This window comes from Numida meleagris, chromosome 1 (assembly GCF_002078875.1).
Source record: "Numida meleagris isolate 19003 breed g44 Domestic line chromosome 1, NumMel1.0, whole genome shotgun sequence".
Taxonomy (NCBI): domain Eukaryota; kingdom Metazoa; phylum Chordata; class Aves; order Galliformes; family Numididae; genus Numida; species Numida meleagris.
The window spans coordinates 72,113,686-72,137,538 of record NC_034409.1 but is presented as its reverse complement, the minus strand read 5'-3'; the positions used below and the strand labels follow the sequence as shown (position 1 = coordinate 72,137,538).

General features: G+C 39.0%; 2 long non-coding RNA genes across 4 annotated transcripts in view; one reads left to right on the top strand and one right to left on the bottom strand.

Annotated features, from left to right (window-relative positions):
* The window catches only part of LOC110397198, a 33,422-nt gene continuing 10,462 nt past the window's right edge, over positions 894 to 23,853 (top strand). For all 3 annotated transcript variants that reach the window (XR_002437617.1, XR_002437621.1, XR_002437614.1), the window contains exon 1: positions 894 to 3,316. This is a non-coding gene — a long non-coding RNA (uncharacterized LOC110397198). The remainder of the gene's footprint in view (positions 3,317 to 23,853) is intronic.
* Positions 17,212 to 23,853, bottom strand: part of LOC110397207 — an 8,291-nt gene continuing 1,649 nt past the window's right edge. Inside the window, exons 2-3 of the long non-coding RNA XR_002437623.1 lie at positions 20,419 to 20,565; positions 17,212 to 17,548 (exon numbers count right to left, since the gene is read on the bottom strand). This is a non-coding gene — a long non-coding RNA (uncharacterized LOC110397207). The remainder of the gene's footprint in view (positions 17,549 to 20,418; positions 20,566 to 23,853) is intronic.

Genomic DNA, 23,853 nt, shown 5'->3' with positions numbered 1-23,853 from the left:
CTAAGACAATTTGGATGCGTAACTATACTGAGATACAATTACCGAAGATCATCTCACAATTACCTCAAAAATATAAGTTCAGGACAGGTATGCTGGTGCCCAGGCATGGTGGTGCCCCCATGGACTCGTTTCCAGGTGCATCGTGACTGTTCTACATGCCGATGTCTACTAACGCCTGGGACACGCCGAAATATTAAACAGATATAAAAACTTGCACCGCCCAACTTTGTCGGTTTCTTTTCTTCAGTTTCTTTCTGTTTAAGAAATAAGGGAGGGGACTGCCATTGAAGCCAGCAGCTATTCTGCAATCAATGAAGGCAAGACTGGCACAAGTCCTGGAACATTTGCATTCAGAAATAAAAGCTGTGATCGACCTTTGTCTGCTAAGAAAACGAAGCCCGCTGCTTCTCGCCAGCCTGGCAAAGGGAGGGGCCGCCTCGCTGGGCAGGGAGAGTCCAACCTAAAACCACCGGCGGTGGCAAGTATCGCCGCACCGCGTCCGTCGCGGCCAGCCCTGAGGGAGGCAGGGAGAGAGGCTTCGACCTCGCTGCGCTGCCGGCGGACCCGCCGAGGCGCGATGCCCGCGCACTTTCTTTCCCCAAGTTGCGGTGCCCGCTCGGCGGGGCTCGGCTTACCCCCGCGCGGGCCGCAGACCGACCTCGGGCGGCGGCGTCTCCACCTCGCAGCTCAGCGGCCGTGGGAAGGGCGGGCGGGCGGCGTGCCGGCGGCCCCGCAAGTGCACGCAGGCCTGCGAGCAGTGAAGGCGGTCCTTACCTAGCGGGCGGTTGGCGGCTCCTCCGCACGCTCCCCCTGCCACAGCTGCTGCCAGCTCCCAGCGACAACAATGGGAGGCTGCGAGGGGTGGCATGGAGGGGAAGGGAAAGGAGAGGGGAGGGAGAGAGAGGGAGAGAGAAGGGGAGGAGAAAGAGAGAAGCATGTTAAGCTTGTCTGGTAGTTAACAAGTCTTGAATGAAGAATGTTAGCAAACAGACAAACAGCATGTCTGATGCATGCTAATAGTCCTGGCTTCACCGCTGACACTATGAATAATTCAGTAAGAGGAGGGTGAAAAAAAAAAAAGGCGCCCTCCACCCTCCCTTCACGCTTTCCAACGTCTGAAGAGAAGACAGGAATAAAAAGTATGCCACAACTTTCTCCTTCCGCCCTACAGCTCGGGAATACCCGGCGAAGAGGCCAGTGAGGCAGCGCGCTCCCGCCAGGGCTCCTCCCGAGGCTCGCGGCTCCTATTTTTGCCGGCTATTAATTCCCCCCCCCCCCCCTCCCCGCCTATTCCACTCCTTTTGTCTGGCAGCTGGCACCTGTCCCAGAGGCAGCGTTTTGCTGCACATCCCTCTCCCCTCCGCCGCGGGGAGCAGACGGCCCCCGCTCACCGCACGCCCCCGTGTCGGCCATCGCAGGGGCTCGGGGGGTACCGGAGGCCCGCTTCGTGCGGTACGGACACGTACAGCCACGAAAACAGAGCTGTAATACAGAGGCAGGCAGAGCAACCGGCCGTTCCGTGAGCTGGTGTACTGGTAGTGCGGGGGGGGACGTGACAAATAAAAGCCCTCATTTTCACAGCATACAAACTAGCAAAGCCCGATTCATCGCTCGGCCAAAGAAATCAATTCCCTTAACCAAGAAAAAAGAGAGAGAGGAGAGGGAGAGAGAGAAAAGGATCAGCGGAGGGGAAAATACTCGAGTTTTAACCTCAATACAACGATATACAGTACGGCCGAGCCAAGCACAGAAGAGACGGAAAATTAATCCGTTCTTCAACAGTGAAAGCAGGGTTAAATAAAGCAGAGAAAGAGAGAGAGACCAAGAGGGGAAAAAGCAGCAGCGCCTATGTACAGCGTTTTTAAAAGTTCTGCTCTGGCAAAGGCCGTCTGAAGGGGAGGCCCTTGCAGCAGGAATGCGAGCGGCGGCAGCAGCCTCGTTCCAGAGCCCGGCCTCCCCCTCGCAGTGACTGGAGCGAGCTGGCTCGCCGAGAGGCGGAGGAGGCCGCGCTGGCGCGGCGCAGAGCCGGGGCTGGCGATGGGAGGGCGGCACGACACGACACGACACAACACGGCACGGCACGGCACGGCACTACCGAGCGGCCGCGCACAGCGCACCACAGCGAGGGCCCGAGGCCGTGCGGGCCGCGGACGACAGAGCAGCTGTGAGGAAAGGCAGCGGGGCCGGCTAATGGAGCTTTTAATTGGGGGCGGGAGGGGGGAATGGGAGGGAAAGGAAGGTCCTACGGAAATATCTTCCGGGATTAGAACAAGGAGCGCTGGACTCCCGTCTAGATGCGGCCCTGTAGGAAAGCGCTACGGGGAAGGTGTTTCAAAAAGCTGCTCGGAAGATCTACGGGGCTGAAAACAGAGACTGGAAAAAAGTAGATGGTGTGTGTGACAAAGAAAGCTGGATGATTCTGTTTTCTCATGCCCTCACTCCTCCACCAGCTGCACAGCCAAGCGCAGGCTGCTTGGCCCCTGTAACTATCTTGGCACGGAGTCAAAAGCTGATAAGCATTTGGGCGAGACAGCTCAACTGCTGTGCTGGAAGAAAAACAGCTGCCATGATTTCTGTTTGATTGAGAGCGCTTACACACACGCACAAAAAACACATCGGGCTGCAGAGATGGGCCACGAATGCCTGAGGATTCAGCTTCAGAGGAGCAACTCACGTTTCCTTAAAAAAAAAAAGTTTTATACAGTTTTCCCTCCATTCCTCCTCCCCTTTTTAAAGAAAATGTACTGCGTAGACTCGCTTCTCTCCTTCCCATCCCCCTCCATAACCTCAAGCAAACTCGAGGAATTGTGCCAAAAGTCCCGTTGCTAGTTACCAAGTACGTTTTTTTAAACGTCCCTTTGATACTTCTTCCCCTTGTGCCTGCCATGGAATATGCAACTAAGATAATCATTACTTACAAAAGGTAATTAAAAAATGAAAAGAGCTTCTAGCAAACTTTCCTTTTTCTACTTTTTTTCTCTGAAGGGGCAGAAGAAGGGAGGCGAGGGGGAGAAGAATATTTTTTCTCTTTGCAGAGTCCAACATTTGGCTTTTTCCATTTGTGGCAGATCACTGTAACGCTATTGTAAAACAACTTCCTGCCCCTTTTGGCTCCAGTTCCAGAAGCTGCTAGGCTAAGTTCATAGCAGAAACTTTTTTCCCCCTTGCTGAAGAAGGAAGACAAAAAAAAAAAAATTCTGCACATTATTTTCCTCCTTCTCCGGTAATGGACTCACAAGGTGAATTCATTGCAGCTCTGTAAGAATGTCACACAAGAGAGAGCGCTATCCCAGCTGGATAATTCATGAGCTGAAAGGTGGGGGCATTATAACTGTACGTCTGTCTGTGTCTCTGTGTGTCTGTAGATTTTAATTCTGTAACTTTAAGTTGCGAGTCTTAATACAGGAGAATAATGAGCTAAGCTGCTTCATCTGCTGTACTAATGTGTGTATCTACCATAGCACAGATCACTGGTTTAGCACATATACCCTCCTGCTTTCCAATTGTTCTCTCATTCCGAGGTGACCTGCTAAACCCTTCTTCTAGATGCTGGGTCCATGGAAAATGCTCACTGAGGACTGCTAAACTCTCCCTGCTAGGAATGAGATGTAGCAGTTTGTGATGCAAGCCAAAAGGGAGAAAAGAAGGCCTCTGCAACTCGCTCTCTCACCATCTCCCTCTCCCTCCGTTTCTCTCATAGCAACAGCACTTCTTGGTACGCCTGCTTTGGCATACATCAGCATTTCTACCCGTCCAAGTGTCCTTTTGCGTCACATCTCGCCATTTCACTCAACCAATGAGATCTCCTGGTTGCAGTAAAAATATATATACTTTTTCTGTTATTCGTATATTCAAATTTTTTTAAGTGCTTTCCTAACAAAAAGCGTTGTCGAGCATTTGGTTTGCCCTTCAGAAAAAAAAAAAAGACTGCAGGATTCAACCTTGTGAAGTCTTTTTTGTGGAAAATACATTACAATCAGAAAAAAGGGAAAAAGGGACTACATGGATTCTTAAGGAAAGTTGTAGATGTCCTTCTGATTTAATATTTATTTTGCTTAAGCTGTCATTGCTTCCCTGATGTACTTTTAAAGCAGCTAGACAGTTTCAACTAACTGGAAAAGTCAATACCACACAGTTTCTAACAATTTAAAAAATATTCCTGAGGAAAAAAGATACTGATGTTTTCTTCCTCTAAGTATTGATAATGAGATGATAGAAAAAGCAAGATGGAAAAACAGTAGATGTGCGTTCCTATTCCTTGCAAGTTGCAGATTCCTCCCCCCCCCCCCCCACTTTTGTGGCTGCTCGCAAACCTACTGCTTTGAAGTGCAAGTTCCTGCAAAAAATAGCAGAGGTCTTCACAGCCACAGAGGTTTTTTTAAGATGCATTTCCCTCTTACATAAACTCACTGACTTCTAAAAATACAGTATTTAAGTGATCTGCTGTGGTAATGACAGTGACAGACTTACAGTAGGCTTGTAACACAGCCATCCCAAGAGCTGCATGCACTCTGCCTGATACAATTGCTAAAAGCAAGAATTACAAAGAACAGGGTATCCTGCATTTAGCAGGACATGTTTTCCCCCTATACATTATAAAGTGTATTAAAACTCATCTCATTGTTTTCAGACACGACATTCCAGACACAACGCGGTAAATGTGATTACATCTGCTCTGTTAAAATGCACAATATTAGCTAAGTCTAGAAAGCACAGAGTGGCATGTGGGTCTCAGAACGGCTGGCTGAGCCACGTCTTGAATGTACTGCAGTGACACATTTAGGGAACCTCTGCTGCACGTTTTTATCCAGCCTCAAATCTCACAAAAATGCTCACCACTGGCATTCTGAGGAGAATAAACAGTTCCTTTGTAAGCCAGATACATGTTTTATGGTCTACCCTTACCAGTTTCTATTTTTTTTAAATAGTGTGAAACCACAAAATGTTTTTAATATTTATTTTTAAGGAATTACAGTAAAAATGTACTAGAGATTATCAGGATGCATCTGACAAGATATTTAAACAGCAACTTCCCCACAAAGGTTTATGTTGGTAAAATCATACCTAGGAATTCTGAACTCTTCTTCTAATAACTTTTCTGTCTGCTGTGTATGGGCTGTAGATGCGTATTCATAAATCTTGAGTGCTTAGAAAGTAAAAGTAAGCATAACTTCTGGAGTACAGACTTAGCAACAGACAGCCGCAGTACCCGCTAAAACTCTTATCATTTTTATTTAAAAATAATGACATCTGTGATAGTATTTATTTTTAACAGACATGCACAGATGAGAATTTGAAGAGATTGTAAGTGATAGTGCATTCAACAACTTTTGATGCCGATGTAATATAAAAGACAGACCACTGTTTTAAGAAAGGATCATACTCACATACACGAATAGCTTAGCTGGCAGTGTTTTATTTGCATTTAATAGGATCTCCCAATGACTTTTTGCCCTTTCTCCCAGACACTATTTTCAGCTCCTTACTTATTATTGTATTTTTTATATAAAAATACAGCTCTCCTTGTCCTTTACTCTTTATACCTATCCCTTTCTTTCTCACTTTTTATTCATAAAAATATAAAGACAGCTGAGTCTTCTCTGCTTCTGCCTGTCTGGTAACTGGGATAACTGCTGCACTTCGAGGGTTAAAAGTGCATCTCATTCACACAAATGTGGCTCAGACTCACTCACTGTGTATTATCCTTCTTCAAGGATATATTTGTGTATCTCCTATCTGTCACCATAACTGTAAAATAAGATGGCAAGTCATCTAACTTAAGGTTACTGCTGTACTAAAAAATAAGGATTTGGGAAAGCAATTAAGGGAAGTCTTAACTCACAAGCTTCCCTTAAGAGAAATGGAATTCCAAAAAGGGAAGCGGAGGAATTATTTTAACACTCATTATCCCTAAATAATTTGAAATTATGTAAATTCTAAAACAGCCATAGTTTTAAACTGAAGTTTGTTTATGCTACTACATAATTTTATAACACTTTTCTTTCCCCTTATCACAAATTCTGTCTATTGGAAACTCATTTACACATACTTCTCTAATGCACTAATTCCTTTTCTTTCATTTGAACTTGGAGTGGTATCTCTTCTACTTTCATCTAAGTTTCATGCAATACAGACATCAAAACATTTCTATAGAGATTTGTGATTTTTTTCTTTCTAAATAATATAGATCATTTTCAATATTGGAGGGTTTCTATTCTAACAACCTCCAGAAATGTTTAATAAAATATGAACAGGTACATGTTTTTTTTTAGAAAAATAATCCAAACAAATTTATTACACTTTTAAGATAAAGGTACCCATAAGAGAGAAAATTCACATTTTTGAACTTTTACTTATCATATCTATAAAATAATCCCAGTATACGTTATACAAAGCATCACCAGGAATATCTATACTTAACATTTGTCTAGATATTATTTTTTAAAGACACTTTCCAGGGACAAAAAACATCTTTTAAAAAAACAAAATTAAAAGCAAAGCAGTTTGTCCATTGTTCCCTGATGGGATTAAAGGTGCTCTGTGCGATTATAGCTGGTATACACATCATAGAAGTGTACTTCATTGAATAACTCACTTTAATTCCAGTGGATCAGTGGCATATTAACTTAGAGGGGGAAGAACATCCAAAATACCAAATACAGACAATTTTGATGTTATTCTGAAATGTAAAGGTATAGCTGAGCAAGGATGCATTCCCAGCATCCATCCCTACCAACATAATGAAGCATTTTGCAAAAATTTTTCCTTCAGTACACTGTATATTAACGATAATGTTTTGCAGCAAACTTGGCATTAAACCGGTACCAACACAAATGAAACTCTGGCAGTAGGACAAGCTTTTTGTTTTTTAATATCTTTTTTCTCCCAAAGGAAGGACGTATCAAACAGTGCATGACATTAGCAGTTTTTTAAAGGGTGTGACCAACACAATTTTGTTTATCATGCAACTTTTTTTTTTTTTAACTATACAGAGCTGCATGCTCAAAACTGATGATACTAATATTTTGCCTGTATACCATTCCTACTGATGAAAATTTACATCGCAAACAACAAATCAAAACCCAAGATAAGATTTTATTTACTGGCTTCTACTTATTTATCATAAATATGCCTTAAAGTTCCTGGAGGCTAATGTAACTTCAGTATATATTTGTGAAGGAGATGCAGGCTGGAAGCTAGGCAGCAGCAAAGTCACGTCAGATAAGGAGAAAGCTCCTCAGCTGTAAAACATCGCAATTTTGTTTTACTGACAGTACAACTAAACTTCAAACCACATTCAGTTTTCTCAGGCATACTAGTTGATGCTCTGACAGACTGCAGTCCATTCTTCACACTGAGCTCAGACAATGCAGCTCCATGCTGCAGATCACTGTCTCCAGTGATTTTGGGAGCCCACGTCATACTGGCCCCCCACCCAGCGCAGCAGCTCTGCGGTCCCAAGCCGCCTGCAGCCCCATAGGTGCGAGTGCCTCCCAGCCCACTCCCAGTCCTCTCGCTGCTGCCCAGGGGCTCACAGCCCCAGCGTCGCCTCACGACAGCAGGCAGCCAGCCCAGGTCATAAACGACCATCACGCTGGTTAATTCCAGCAGAAAAAAAAGAACAGCTTTTTCTTCTAGCTACACTCAGAGGAAAAAAGAGATGGCACTTATTCCGGGAGATGCCATATTTCACATGCAGTGCTTAACCTTAGAAACATTAAAAAGCTTTACCATCCACTATTCCTGTACCTTCAGCAGTGACTGACAACTCCACTTCTCAAAGTACAAGTGCTCTACTCCAGCACTACTTTTCTTCTGATTTCACTAGGAACACAGAGTTAGAACAAGCTATTGGATTTTAAAACACACCCGTTTATTTAAATGGGCAGGTCTGCTTAAAATTGCATGTCCTGAAGAAATAGCTACTAGGGGAGAAAGGAGGAGAGTGAGAGAATTAAATATATAAGAAAGTAAATATCACCTTGTAAAAAATTTATTAAAATGTTAATTTTTTTAGAGATTATTAGTGTGCAAAAAATAAGCAGATACACATACTGAAATCTGCAATGAAAACCTGAAATTTCTTCGGTCCACAAAACAAGGCATTAAAATCCCTTCATACTGCAAATTACTCATAGGCTTTTCAACCAGGCAAGAGTTGCCGAGTGACCAAGATCTGTACTAAGCAGCTCTGCTTTTAATCTGTTTTACAATAGAGTGCTACAAAGTAAATTGTAGTGGGAACAAAAATGAGAAGGCACCACAGAAATTGCTTTGTGTTTTTTTGCAGTGAAATGTCAGTAAGGTGACAAATTTGCATACACTGGACAAAAATAAAAAGGGTTGTCCATTGTGATAACACATTTGCAGCACAGCTGCAATTATTTAGTATACATGAAGATATTTAACCCAAATTGGTTGCAGATATTGAATTCACAGGTACTTTATCCATCTATGAGCTGAATATTAGTATCATATCTATTTTATATAGCCAACTTCAGTTTTACAGTTCAATTAAATATTTCTCTTTAACCCTTTAAAATAAAATATATAATGAATCACGTGCATCTTAGATTCATCTGTCTAGCTTGGCTATCTGAAATATTACTGAAGTCTCAGAGTGTAACAGAGTGTATTAGCATTTAAATCCCTCTTGAAAAAAAAAAACCTCTTACCATGAACAATATTGACTCATTATTATTATCATAAAATAGAATATCAATGGTATAATAACTCCGTTAATGTGCTTATCTGTACAGATAATACAGGCTTTATATTCTTTATATTAATTGCAAGTATAGATTACAGTTGAAAAAAAGATACCACTACCTACAATTCAATACTTTACAAAATTTGTATTCCATATACTGTCTTCCAGGGAATAATTTCTCCCCCATGTCATGTTATACTTACTGAAGTTGTCACACTTGTATTCATTACCAAGCTTCCTACATTTTGAAAGGATGTCTAAATTTATATATTTGCCTTTAACGGTATTCTGCTATTTTTCAGCTTTAGTAAACAAAATGTCACACATACATGTTATTCTCTATTTCCTTTGTCTAGAAACTTTTATTCCCATACACAGATACAGTTAAGCATTCTGCTTATATATATATATACACACTTCATATTTGACAAAAATGACAGAACACATAACAAGAATTTTAGAAAATATGAATGGATTGCTATTCCACTCTCAAAGACATCCTGTAGACAGTGTAGTCTATTATGAAACATGCACTGGGGAAGTCCAAGTGAACTCCACCAACACCAGCTGCAGCAGTGCAGATTTGGCTATGGAGCTCAGAGGCCGTTGGAGCAGCAAGGCCTCGGTTCAGAACAGCACCTCTGAATCAAACCATTTATGATTGTAGGGAAAGAGTAGACCTTTACATTATATTACCTTGGCCTTGGATATAATGCAAAGTATTTTTTAAAAAAAGAGTGCATCATCTCAGTACTGACAGCAAAAAATCTTTCAATTTCTCACTTTTTTACTTTTGAAAGATTAATCAGTTTACATACTGACTAAATGTATGCCATAATTTAATATTCATTATTTCAGTGAAGCTTATTGCAGCATGACAAAGCTACTACAAACATTCCCAAAAGCAAAATATTCACTGGGGTTTTTCTGTGCTATCTACACAAAAAGTACAATGTGAATGATAACACTAGCATCACCAAAAAAATTCAAAATCATGAAAAACCACTTCCAGATATTCTTAATAAACTCTTCTTTAAGTTGTTTAAAAACACTTCCTTTTTAGAATACTGAAAGTTCCCAGGGGATATTGGTGACTCAAACTTAACCATTTTTTGCCAGGGCATTTTACTGGAGATTTTAGATGGATGATAAAAGCAGTGAAATCTTACAAGGTCAACTCTTAAGTTGACTCTCAGAGCCTATCATCAACATTGCATTGCATGTAAATGCTATGCAATGAGTTTTTCCTGGTCCACCAAAAAAATTCAAGAAAACTGTTCAATGCTTTTTCTAGTGCAATGCGTAACTTAATAAGAAAATCATGGAGGGAGAATTAGAAAAAAGACACTGACACCTTTTGTCTCCTGGCAACAAGACAGCGAGACTCTCCCTGACTCAATTAGAAATGCGTCTCCTTTTCAAAAACTTTTAAAGCCAAATACCAAAATTGGAAAGCCTAAATTGCTTCCATTATTCAGCAATAAGAAAAGGAAACAATTTACTCTTCCCCCAACAATTATATTAAAGAAATTACATATACTTCAGCATGTATGTGCACACACATGCATGCTATGTGTAACATGGCAAACCATACATATAAAATGCATGTATATGTACAGTCCAGTAAATGTGAACACTTTGAGAGTAAGACTATACATTAATATTTGGTTTACATAATATTGCACAATATAAATCACATTAATAACTCAGTCCGAAGATTACTAGTAAAGGGTTACATTTGAATAACAGGAAAATCTTGGAAGATATGGTTTAGGACATTTTTTTTTCTAGTAGTACAAATAAACATGGCACTTAGAGAATGTTATAAAATATCTAACTATACAAAAAATGTGGTACTACATCAACAGTAATTTTATCCTTTCAACATTATCATAACAACTCATCACTACATTCAGAAAACATGTACAACTAACTAACTGCTCTGTAACTACCTGAATTTAAGACCTTGTTCCCTTAATAGACCTGCAACAATTAGGGAAACAGTCATAAAGATCGGGTATTTCATCTAATAAAGCACAGCACACACAAACCAAAATTCTGTTCCAGCACTCAGTTGGCAGCACTGTGAGTTTTCAGCACAGAAGGGAAAGCAAACAGATACTTGAGATTCATTGTGGGGATTCATAAAACACAATTTTGCTTTAATACAGTACTTGCACACAAGCTCAGATAGCAAATAGCTATGCCATACATGCAAAGGAAGATTTTTACAGGAATATCAGATTTAAAGTATTAGTATTCACCTTTTACTGGCCAGCAAGCAGCCAAAACCTTAATCAGGCTGAGAAATGTAATCCACTGGAAAAGATCATTTTGTGCTGGAACTACTGTGTTATTCTAGCTTTTGTCTTTGCGTTTCCCTAGCAGAGAACGCCATTTTGAGGCCACTGTACATTTCTCTGTCCAAAGTGGATAATGCCCATGGAAAGTATAAGAATGATATTCTCAAACTGCAGAAAAAGATAACAATGCAGTGCCACAGGTGCAACTGAGGTTTGTCTTGTATTTTCTTGTATTAAAACCTACATATGTAACTGTACAATACACAGCTATTTGTAGCCATGCAGCATTTTGAAACTTTAATGTGTATTTTTTTAATCCAACTATTCAAAGGAAAGAGGTAGAAGAAGAGACTTTACCTGAAGTCAACATGTGCAAATAAGCATTTACTTCAAATGGCTGTTGCCGAGTTACAATGGTCCTAAACCATTTATCTGTCAGTCTGGTATTTAGAAAAAGGTTAAATAAAAAAATAAATAAAAAGAATAGATTCAGGAATTTCCAGAGTACATATAAAGCCTTACCAAAACCATGCTCTACAGGGCAGCTTTATAATTTTTCATTTCTTCTCTCCTTAGAAATATAGCAAATAATTGTCCAAAGGATCAGGAAAATCCACTCATAATTAGAAATGATTTAATATTCAAGGCAGAACAGATGTGTGTAGTGGTTGCTTAACTGGGGGGGAGATGCTTTTCCATATCTTACTTCATCTTCACTTCGGGGGTCACATTTGGAAACAATTCTTATAAAGCAAGTGAAGAAAAAGTAGTGCAGGAGCTCACATCTCTAATTTCCTAATGTCAGTAACATCTTTGTCTAGAAAATAAGAAAGGTCTTGAAAAGACTAAACCAATGTTAAGCTTTACTGTGTATACCAACTGGAGAAATCACTGACAGAAACAGTAATGCTGAGGACTCATGTTCACACAGTAAAATAGACTATGCCTTGCTTACTTTCTTCATGCAAACTTTGCTTGGGGTAAAGCTCTTTTTAAACTGTTTTGTTGTTTTAAATAGGATTATTAAAAAAGCAGTAAGAAAGAGGGGGAAAAAGTCTTCGCTGCAAATATCTTGAGAGTTTTCACTCAGATATATCCAAAGCAGAAAATCTCATAAAGGCTCCACTCAGTAAGAAGCTTTCAGAAGTGACACTTTTATTATCATACTGCATGTTGAAATATTTAACACAGAGAAAAAGTGGCTTTCCTTTCATAAGGGCACATGCTATATTTTTATAAGGTTCCAATATTTTTCTGAGGAAAAAGTATTTTAAAATTTGAATATTAGTGGAATGTTTTATTCATTTTCTTTTTACACTAAGCAGCTATCCACGTTTTAAAAATGTCCTACAACACTTCAGTTCCACAGAAAGCACAACCCCATCAGTGCTTTAAAGCAAAACAAAACAAGAACACAAAAAGCAACTCCACAAGAAAAAATGAATGCAACAGACATTGCCTTGACACTTTCTTTAGTATTTTAAATCCTGCAGGTAACTCAAAAGCAACACCAGCACTGAAGAACACATGGTGTAGTGGATGGACGTTGTATTTTCATTACTAAACATACTAATTTTAACTAATGAGCACAAGTGAAGAATATACACATGCTAACCTGACATTATTATCTTTATTGGATAATGGGTACAGTAAGCATAGCATTCCCCTCTGTCTTCTATTAAAATCTAAAGCAAGTAGTCTTCGTGAATTTCAGGTAACAAAGGAAACAGAAGGGTCTATTTCAGTATTGCTGCATACAACGTCCCTTACTACTCACATACTAACTTCATGCCCTTATTGCTTGGCTCAGCTTTAAATGCAAGTTTTCATTAAAACGGAATGACATTTGAGTTGCTTGGCCACTTATTAAAAGGTTATTTTATTAATATTTTAATAATTATTTAGCTGTATTACAGAATACACTTTTAAATCTACAAGCAGACAGCTGGAAATGTTTAAATAGCACAACTGCAAATAAAATCAGGGAAAGATGTTAACTTTTTAATTGAAGTGTCTGGAATGCCAAGTAAACAAAACGAAGAGAGAGAAAGAGACAGAAAGAGAAAAGATCGCTGTCTCACACAAAAGACAATGACAGTACTCCCTATTGAGTAAATCCGTATTAGAGCACGTAATCTGAAGCAGCCTAAAAGGAGTCCCAAGAAACACGCATGTGGACACTGCAGCAAATAGTATTAGCAATGCTGTTCCCTAAGCCATGAGGAAAACCCACCCTGAAATCTGTTACTCCAAAATGGTAGTCCTTCAGGGATTTACAGTGGCACAAATAGTGGAAAAAAAAAAAATCAGTACACCCTGAAATGCCCAAGTCTAAGAGTTAGCACCTACCGTAATGCACATTTTTACCTTATATTTAGATCCATTTACATTCACAGTCTTATGAGCACCAAAGTTTAGTACTGCAGTTTTACTTATTTCTGTGATGGCAGTGTTGTGAGTTCCCCCATATACACGCACCCCACCTGTGCTCACTGCTTACCCTGCTGGGTTTTTACACAACTTGCCTGTCATCAGCAATTACAGGCTTTTTTTTTTTTTTTCCATTTGATAGAAGGAAGGGCCGTGGAAAAGAAGTATTTTGACAAAAGACATGTTTGCAGTTCAAGTAATTGCCTTATGATCTATCATTTTATTTCACAGATCTCACTGCTGAACAAAGAAAAGCATATAGAAATGAAAAATAATAAACATCTTTCAGTGGAAGGTGATGGTTTTCTATTGTGAATTTTCCAAATAATTTATCTGATATATTATGAACGAACATTATGAATGTTCACTGGTCACAACATATAAAACACAAGATGCATCACATTCTGCCACCAACTGTTATTAAAGCCAAAAACAAAAACCCCACCCAACAATTCAGTTGGGTTTGTTTTAAAACATAGAATTAATTATAAATTAGAAATTCCCAGTTCAGTCTGGCTTTGTACCCCTCCATTACCATATTTGGCTTCATGTTTGCTATGTGTGTATATTTATGTCATGCAGTGCAGGGAAAATGCAGTAAAAAAGGTGATGAGCACAGTCTGATGGGACACAGCATCATGTTTCCTTACAAGCTGAATATCAGCGCTTGTCAATACTAATACTCTGAGATGCAGCTATGACCTTGGAAGCCCAAGTTCAATGCTGCAATTGCCACAGCATTTTTCTTTTATAAGAGAGAAATTCTGCAATTTTCTCTCACCTAACACTTCTTCCTTTGGAAAAGTGAGAGTGGGGGGAGAGGGAGAAGGAAAAAAAAAAAAGAAAAATGAGTAGACAGCACGCAGTGTGATCAAGTTCCCGATGGCGGCAGGCCCAACCAGCACGCTCTCCTCAGTGAGGTCCGGGTGCAGCGGCCACCAGCAAGCAGGGAGCTGAGGCCTTCCCTCCGGTATGCTGCCATTCTCTGCCAGCACGTGCCGAAATTAGTTCTCCATTTTGTGGGGGCCCTTGGAGAGCAATTCCCATTGAGCAGGGAACAAAGGCCGTGACCCTGAGGTCAGAGTGTAATGCAGGAAGCATGACCTCCCCTTTGTTCACAACAGCACTGTTTACTCTGCCTAAGTAAAGATCACCAATACATTAACTAAAGAGGATTAAAAAGGTCATATCCCCAGGGATGGAGCTCATGCAAGTGGCAACTCTCTTCAGTCACTAAATCATTCCCCTTTGGTTTTTTATTTTTTTTTTTAAACACCAGTTCTTCAAACACAGAGACACCTTCAGCCACCAAGGCTCAATGGCATATTATTTCCTGAGCAAAAATACATACAAAATTCATGTAGTCTTCCTTCCAAAGCCAGACTCATTGCTGCACAGTTAGTGAAATGTTTTGAAGTTATCAAAACATTTTAAAGTGAAAAATACCACCTGAGTGCACTTTGTTTTCAGTATCTCCTTTTATAAAGTTCTAAGCTGATTTATAAAATTGTTTGGGTCTTTAAACAGTTATTAAAAACTGTAACCTTTTGTAACCTGCCATCAATGTAAACCTTAAAATATCCTGCAGTATACAAATATGCAGAAAAAGTACCTGACGCTGGAGAACATAATGGCCAGCTCCAGGATTGTTCACTAGTAAAAAAGAAACAGGAAAATAAAGGAAAAATACGCTGCCTGTTAGAAATTACATATGCTACTGTCTAGGCTTGATCAGGTTAAATAAGCACTTTCTTTTGCTGTTGAGCTTTCTGTTAGCAACTTGTTTACAGTATCTTGGGACAACATTATTAATATGAGATTTATCAACAGAAACAAGGCTTCATGTGTTGGCTTCCTCATCTGTGGCGATACTCCTTACCAGGATGTGTTACCACCAGTTACTCAGCCAAGAAGGGAGGAAAAGAACATGTGAACTGAGCGGCCTAGACTAAAATATTTTCCCTTCTACCGTCAGGCAGGCGCAACTCTGAAGAAGATAAGCATTGCTAGGGGCTCCAGAAGAGAAGAACACAATTAAGGCCAGGCAGGGGGTGCCGTGCTGACTAAAGTCTTTGGAGCAAGGAACTTAGTACCGCAGACAGACCGCTCAGGGGGTAGGTGCAGTTGAAAGTGAGCACTAGATTACCCATGTCAGCAGGCTTTCTAAGGAGGCCCAGGAGTGCCAGGTTCCAGAACAAGCTCCTAAACCAGCAGGGTACAGGAGTTATCAAGATGAACTATTTGAGATGGGAGAAAGAGTGTCTTCCAGTTCTTAGACACTTTGTACAAAATAAGTTTCTGAATCCATAACAATACATGTAGTTTTCTAGTGCCTAGCAACAGTAATTAACACTTGAAGTGTCTCATGCCAGATGTAGCAAGCTGGGGTCTCATTATACCCAGACAGTATATCCCTTTCTACGTCTTCTGCTAGCCATACATCCTCAAGCAACATGCAGGATGAGGAAGAAAGATTCTTTGCACTCCTCCTCAGGATATCTGAGAAGTGACTTTTCCTGTTATCAAGCATCTTCATAGCAGGAACCCATGCATTTTGTTTTATAAGGATCTGAAGAGAGAGAAATGAAATCAAGAATCAAAAAAACCCAAAAAACAAAAAAAACCTAAAACCCTACATCTGCTTTTCTGTATCTTCTGTTTGTGCAAAGAATTGCTGCTTCCTTCACTCACCCTCGCTGTTCCTTGTTCCTGCTGTTTCTGGTCTTTCCTTACCCCAGTAGGAAGAGAGGGAAATAGAGTATCGTCAGGAAAACTGAAAGGAAAAAGCCTTCGTAGCATGGATGTACCACTGGGAAGCATAAGGCTTAGCCTAGATGGCTCACAACTAATTCCAAAGTGGCCAAACATAAAATAAACTTGAAGACCACATGCTGGCATCAAGATGGGTGACATGCCCACTGCAGGTGGGTGAATGACTGGCACTCGGTATAATTCCTCTACATTTTCTCACCTCTCCACTTCTTTGTCTAGAACATATGAATCTCATCACACAGTTTCCAGTGACTGCTATTCCCCAAAATCTAGAAGAAAAATATTGGGCTTTTTAATACACCAAGGGTCAAAGAAAGAACACTGGAGTTGGAAAGCCTCGACATACAACAAGTCTAAAAGTAAATGTCCTTAGCAAAACAAGCTCTTATGGAAAAACAAAAATCTACAAGAGGTATTTAAAATAACTTACTTGGAAATCCAGTAACATATTATCTGGTTGCATGTTTATCAGATCTTCCCATTGACTTAAATGGGGACACTTTGCTTTTATGCATGAAAGATTATGCAGGCATAGCCTATCTATTCAAAATAATGGGAAACAATCTCTAAACACAGAAGTAGGTGGACAAGGGCAAACCGGGTACTGAGAAAAACTTTACAATAGGTTGAGGCAAAGAGGTACCTTTTTTCAAAAACAAAAAGCACTGAACTGAAATTAATAAATACTACTTTGTAAGTACATTGTTTGTTCTAAAACTGAGATTGGAAGCATAAGGACTGAACCAAAGAATCAAAGACCTACGGACAATTTATTGACATACATTAGAAGCAAGAAGACCGCACAACAATTGTCTGGTAGGTTTGAAACAGTACTGGGAAAAAAGGGGAGAGAATAAAGAGGAGGAAAAACTGCAGAAAAGATAATGGCTGGTTATGACCTTGAGATCTTCAGTCATGCAAAAGAGCGAACTGAGCTTTTCATACATATGGCCACGTTAACATTTCTTGATAGCTGCATTCCTGATGAGAGGTATATTAAGAAAAAAACAACAAACAAAAAATTCTACAACCACTAATCCTTCTGAGGACATGCAGGCAGAAGGAGGTGTGTAGTCTTGCATGTCCTCCATTCTCCAGTTCTTCTTCCTTCACACCAGCCAACAGCAATATCTAAATCCAAAATGGGAAGTAAAACCACACTAAAAGAAGTTATGGAATAATACGTTCCTTCACTGGAACAGAAAAACAGTTGGAGGAAATGTGAGTCTGTGACACAAAGTTCTTGCACAGTTCAATTTTTCTGGGTGAAACAATACTGATCACTCTTCTCCTTATGTCCAGAAATCCAGACAGATCCAGAGGCAGCCTTTAGCTTAAAAAGAACAACTTCTTTTTAGGCCTAGAGCAGGTGGAAACCATTGAAAAATGTTTGTACTAACAAAGCGATTGAACTGTATTTTTTGAACCCTCTAGATTACATCTCATTAATCTCTTCTTCTGCAAGTAAAGGGTAAGACAGCAGCAGATAACAAAGTGCAGAAATAACTGGATAAACTAAAAGACAAGACAGGCAGCTCAAGGTTGAAATTGGTGTTTCCAACAAAAAAAAAAATGCATTCTCCTATCTGGAATGAAAGAGTAATACTCCCTGAACAGCCACAGAAATAATCCACATTACATGTCAATGAATTCTAGCATTTAATAAAAGGCTACTTGAAAAGATGTTAACCTGAATGTCTAAGAAGAGAGAGACAAACAGAATGGAGAGAAAAACAACATAATGAAAAATGCCTTTTTTTATATTGGAGTGGATCCACAGATGAAATTACTATTTACTTGGCCATTCAAAAGGGCTTTGATAATGACTCAAAGATCATAAAGAAAACAGAGCAGTTGTGACCGAAATTTAGACTCGTGATTAAAAATGAGCTAAGTAGCCTGAAGCAAAATGTAGGAATAAAAAGACACTTAAGAAGAAAAAGGCTAACAGTTATAGCATGCAGAAGTTACACTTGCATCAGCTTTTAACATTATTTAATAGTCTGGAAAAAATCAGTTGTAAAACGGTGGCAAAATTGACACTTGGAGTATATTCGGGTTGCTGAAGAAATTTAACAAAGTTAAACAAATATGAAACAACATGATAAATACTTTTTGGTAATTATTAAGTAAGTTGTACTGCAACATTCTCAGCAAAGGGAAGAGATCTGGGTGCCGTCACAATAATTCAAAAGCACTTTCAAGAAAAAAAGACAGTTCTAACAATGCATGCAGAAAAGCACAGAAACTGTGCTTCCAGTGTATACCTGCCAGGGAAATACCTTCAAGAAGAATGCTGTCTACAGTTCTTTTTACCTTACCTCATTAAAACCTCGGAACATAAGCATAAGGGTAGGTGACTAAGATGATCTGGCTCTCAAGACAACTGGCATGTAACATGACAAAGTGATTATGTTATCAAGCACATGAGTAACAGGGAACATTACAGAGATGCACACTTTGAAACCCAGAACTGTACTTTTTTTAACTTACAGTCTTGAACAGGAGACCATGCAGGAAAATTAAATGAGCGGTGTGACAACTATGGGAATATTTTATCTCACTAACTGTAGGCCAAACTGTGAAAATCAGTGCCACAGTTCTTTATTAAGGGGCATCAGTGAGTCTTTGAAAGAATACTATTCTATGCACAGCCTATAAAAATATAGCGTTAAATAGGATTGTTTGCTGGAAATACCCTTGCACAAATCTGTAACAAAGCCATTGGCCAAAGTATCTGGCTGGCCCACTTTCTGACAAGGACAGGGTATTCCAAAAGGATCAGATGCTGGTTGTTTTTGTCCTGCATTTTCTTACCAACTAACGCTTTGTAAGAATGGTCTGGGTAGACTTAACATTAATTAGACTGTAGATCTAATCCAATGCAGTAATTTCTACATTTAAATGTTTGCTACGATCAAAAGCAATGATCCCCAAAGCCTCTTCCCACCTCCCTCCCTCCCCACAAAGTACGCTGTAGTAAATATGAAATAATTTATCCTCTAGGTTAGCTACTGTGCCTGATGCAATGCTACCAATGCATTTCTCAAACTTCACAGAAATACGTGAAAGCATGTATTTTTTGCTACCTGCTTTTCCTCTCCCCCTAAATAATTAGGGAGAACCTATAAGATTATAAGATTCTGCTTTACTATACAAATGTGATTCCTTATTTTATTATCTTTTTCCCCATCCACACATCATTATTTGCAAAACCCATTTAATAATTCTAGGAGATTCCAAGATGTGTGTCAGATGCTGGGATATTGCCACTTGTGCAGCGGTTTGCTACACTTAGCCTTCAGTCTTGTGGCTAACAATTCACCCAAAACGTGATAATACCTCACCACAACCCATACGCTTCTGCTCTTCAAAGGAGAACAAGGATACATAATTATGAGATGATGAGCTCAAATACAAGACAGGAGATGAGGGAACAGATTCTGTAACCACACCTGTGAGTGGTTAAACTACTGAAGAAGTTTCTGCAGCTCCACTTTCACTCATAGCATCAACAAAAGCCACACATTTTCAAAATACTTGAATAACATTTGCTACAGTGGAGGAATAAATTGAGTGATAACACCTTGCCTCTGCAGAACAAAATTGGTTTAACATCTATTAAGAATGTAAATAAGCATTATTAACAAATAGACCTTACAGTCAGTGTGAACAAGATCTTAAAATGTACACACTTTTACTAGAAATACTGTCAAGATCTCATTCCCCAAGAATTTTTACTTTAAAATATTCTAAGCCTCATTCCAACCTTTTGTGATCATGTAGTTTCACTCATAAGGAATTACACAGAAAAATATCTATATGTATACATGTCAGTTCAGGGGCTAATGCTGAAGCATTCTGCACAGAAATTAAGAACTGGTTACAGATACACTTTGGAGTCTACAAGATCAGTCCCGTGGTGGATATTCGCATTATACAAAACATCAAAGCACTTTCCTTACTAGAATAAAAAAAAAATGTTGCAGCTAGTTTTTGTGGGTTTTGCCATGATTAGTGAGTCAAGAAATCTGGGGCAAAACAGGACGCAATTAAAGACGCCATCAAACTCAACTGTGAGAAGTGACCATCCTTTCAAAATACGCATTAATATGAGATTAATGAATAAGGATTTAAAAGTAACAAGATTACATGCCTACTTGATTTCTCACTAGTTGAAAAAAAATAATAAATCTCTTTTACCTAAGAGAAGTCTTCCTTCTGTGAGGTTGAAGGATCACAACCCCAAAGACAGTCCCTGCCTGCACAGCCAGATTCTCTAAGCAGCAGCCACACCCTCCTCTTCCTCATTTTTTTCCACTGACCATGAAATGCATTTTAAGCCAGGCCCTGAAAAAAAAAAAAAATCATAAGTACATTTTTAATGGACACCAGATACCACATGGCTGATTTAATTAAGCAGATTAGAAACAAATAAGTATATTTATACAAATATATTTTTATTTTCTGTTTCATTTCAAACAAATTTGGTAGGCCTGATTTGGCTCTATTCAAATCACAAGAAACATCATTAAGAATGTTCTGTACTGACAGCAGAATCAAGCCCTCTTGCTCTTTAGAGAACGTAATATTTTATCTATTCCATTGCTACAGTAAAAACAACAAATGAGAGGCTTTTCAGAATATCTTGGAATAAGCCTATGGACTTTGTAATAGAAACCAAAACAAGACAAGCTTTGACAGATGTTCCAGAGGTACTCTCTTCAATGAATTGGATCACTGTATCTTCAACAGAATAATACTGAAGTATCAGTCAACATATACTTTCTGATGTTATATTTTTACACAATTTATATCATCAATAATTCCACAGTACATAGAACATTATAGAAATTGATTGTTGCTATAAACACTTTTGCACATTATATCATCTGCTGGCTTTAATTCATTATTTAAACGACACTGTAATTACACTACATTTCATATTCTATTTAACCACAGAATATTGAATAGAAATACACAGTGGTAAAAACTTTTCTCCAGTACCTCAAAAAGAATAAACAACAACAACAACAGAAAACCAAAACTACAGCCACTACTCTCCCACTCAAAAAAAAAAAAAAAAGAAAGAAAGAAAGAAAGGAAAACAGCAACATACTTATTTTCAAGTAACTAGCTACGAGGTTCAACAACAAAGCAAGAATATGTATGGAGGGGTAAGCAACTTAATCTCAATTTTTGCAACAACTGTACAAAGATACTGTTGTTCAGCTCTCAAAAGGACAGGGAAATTAACATTGAAGTTACTCTTTTTTTTTTTTTTTAATTTAGAACTAAATAATGTGACCAAAATCTGCAGCTCAATGTTATTACGTTTCTTGAAAGAGCAAACTAATATTAAAATAAAAATGTTAATGTTATATTAAGATGAATGCCTGTGGATGACAACATTTTAGGTATTATAGGTATTAAATAATACCAAGTCCAAAATAATTTTGTAATCCCACCACTTAACAACTTATTCATTTACGACTTCATCATCACAGAAGAATACTCTTACAAACATATTGTGCACTTTCAGTACCAGAAGGGCTTTTCACAAAGGCATTTTGCATGCTCCTACATCCTAACAGGTTGCCAATATACAGCTTTGAAATCTCAAAGCCTGCACAACGCAAGGTTAGATACAGTACACTGGCTGTATATACATTTGCACATACAGTAAAATATAACTAACTTTCAGAATCGTGTCAACACTGTTGTGTTTACAGACATGTTTATTCATGCAGAAATCTTTTCTCTAAACTTCAGAGTATTAGTTAATGTGTGTACCTCTCACCACAATGGAACATTCTGGTACACTGACTTTTAAATGCAAATACAGTGAGGTCAACATTACCACGTCATTATTTTACCTGTCTGTAACAGTCACCCCCTGCTAGGCCCTCCCACTCATATAATCTGTGTCAGAAAAACACGCTTACTCCAGACTTCCTGCATTCATAGCTACAAAGGTGCTCTACAAGACAGGGAGCAAACAGAAATCCAAGAGTTAACAGGAAAAAAACCAACAACAACAAAAAACAAAACACAAAACCCAACACGAGCCAAATCCCCAATCATAATGAAGGCCTTGCAAGAAAAATAAAATGTTCAGCAGATAATTATTTGTTCATTTTTTGTTAGGCGCTTGAGTGTCCCAGCACAGCCTTGATACAGTCTTGGGATTTAGGCAACCTTGGGTTACAAGGACTACTCCCTTGAAAACCCAGCCCACAGTTCCCATACTGTTTTCTACCAGCACCACATCTGAACTATGACTAAACACCTCATTATGCTTCTTTGGCACTGTCTGAAGCAAATGTATTGTACAATTTTATGCAGCACCTAAAAGCAGATTTAAGAAGAAGCTGTTTTCCTTACAGACAGCACAAGCTTGCAGGATCACGGAATACCTCCCTCCCCCAAATCTATTTCTGCACAAGGCAACAGGTGGTAAAATACAGCCCCTAGTCTCCCACTTTAAAGTAAGAAAATTTACCTCATCTACAAGACATCTACAATACAGTATTTTTTTTTAATAATTAAAATTAAGAGGTTTAACTGGTCCCTTATGTTGGTTTCACAACTTAAATGCCTTTCTTAACATTCATTTTCAGATTATTGATGTTTCATTTACAGAAAATCTAGCCCTCCCAGTTACAAATAAAAACCAGTCACTTTAGGTAACAAGCCAGTACAGACAGATCTCAGAAGAGAAAAAGCAAACTCATAAAGCGTTTTCAAAGCAACTGTATGCGTCAAATATTTCACTACAAACTTTCTCCATGTACTTGCAAATTGATCTTAAATACTTAGATGAATTATGAGGCAATAACCTCCAATTTTCTTAACTTTAACTCCAAATAAACAATATGTTCTGATTTATGAATATTTGAAATATTCAATTTGCTATTTAGGGTACTTAAATAGTTAATCTAATTTATGAAAAGAATACCACATTAAAGATTCCTGCTATTTTCTTCTTTGAGCTTCACCACTTCAAAAACATTTTTTCCATCCATTATTACTTAGAAGCGGTCTTCCTGTGTGAGCTGGACATACTAATATAGTTCATGAGGCCATGTTGGCAGCCCAGTTTCTTCTCCAGTCTTCATGTTATTCATTAGATAATTTCACTCCTGTACGTACACAAGCAGCCGGTCAAGTGCAAGAGATGACCTTCCACATGCAGTTACGTCTCGCACACTTCAGCCAAAAGCCTTTAGGAGAAAATGTAAGGCTACAAAATGCTCAGTTACTATCTCTGGCCGTTTCTGGAGCTTTACACTGCTTGCAGAGATAGCATTTCTGCAGTGCCAGCATCCTGTGCTCAGCAGTACACCTGTGCCTCCTTTAGAAAATCCCCCTCTCTGGTAGCACATTTAGGATGGAAAATGCTTCGATTTAGCTAAAACCTATTTCTCAATTTACAATTAAAAGGAATCTGGCTTTAAGGGTGTTATTTCATGGAATATTTAAATGCTTAAATGCATTTTTGCAATTTGAAAGCTCTGCAGGTCTTCCCTCTGCAAAAACACAGATCTGTAGCACCAGTGTGGTGTACCTGGTGCAGCAGATGGTTAAAATTCTGCATCATTTTTAATAGCCCTAAGAGCAAGCACTGCCTTTTTTTCC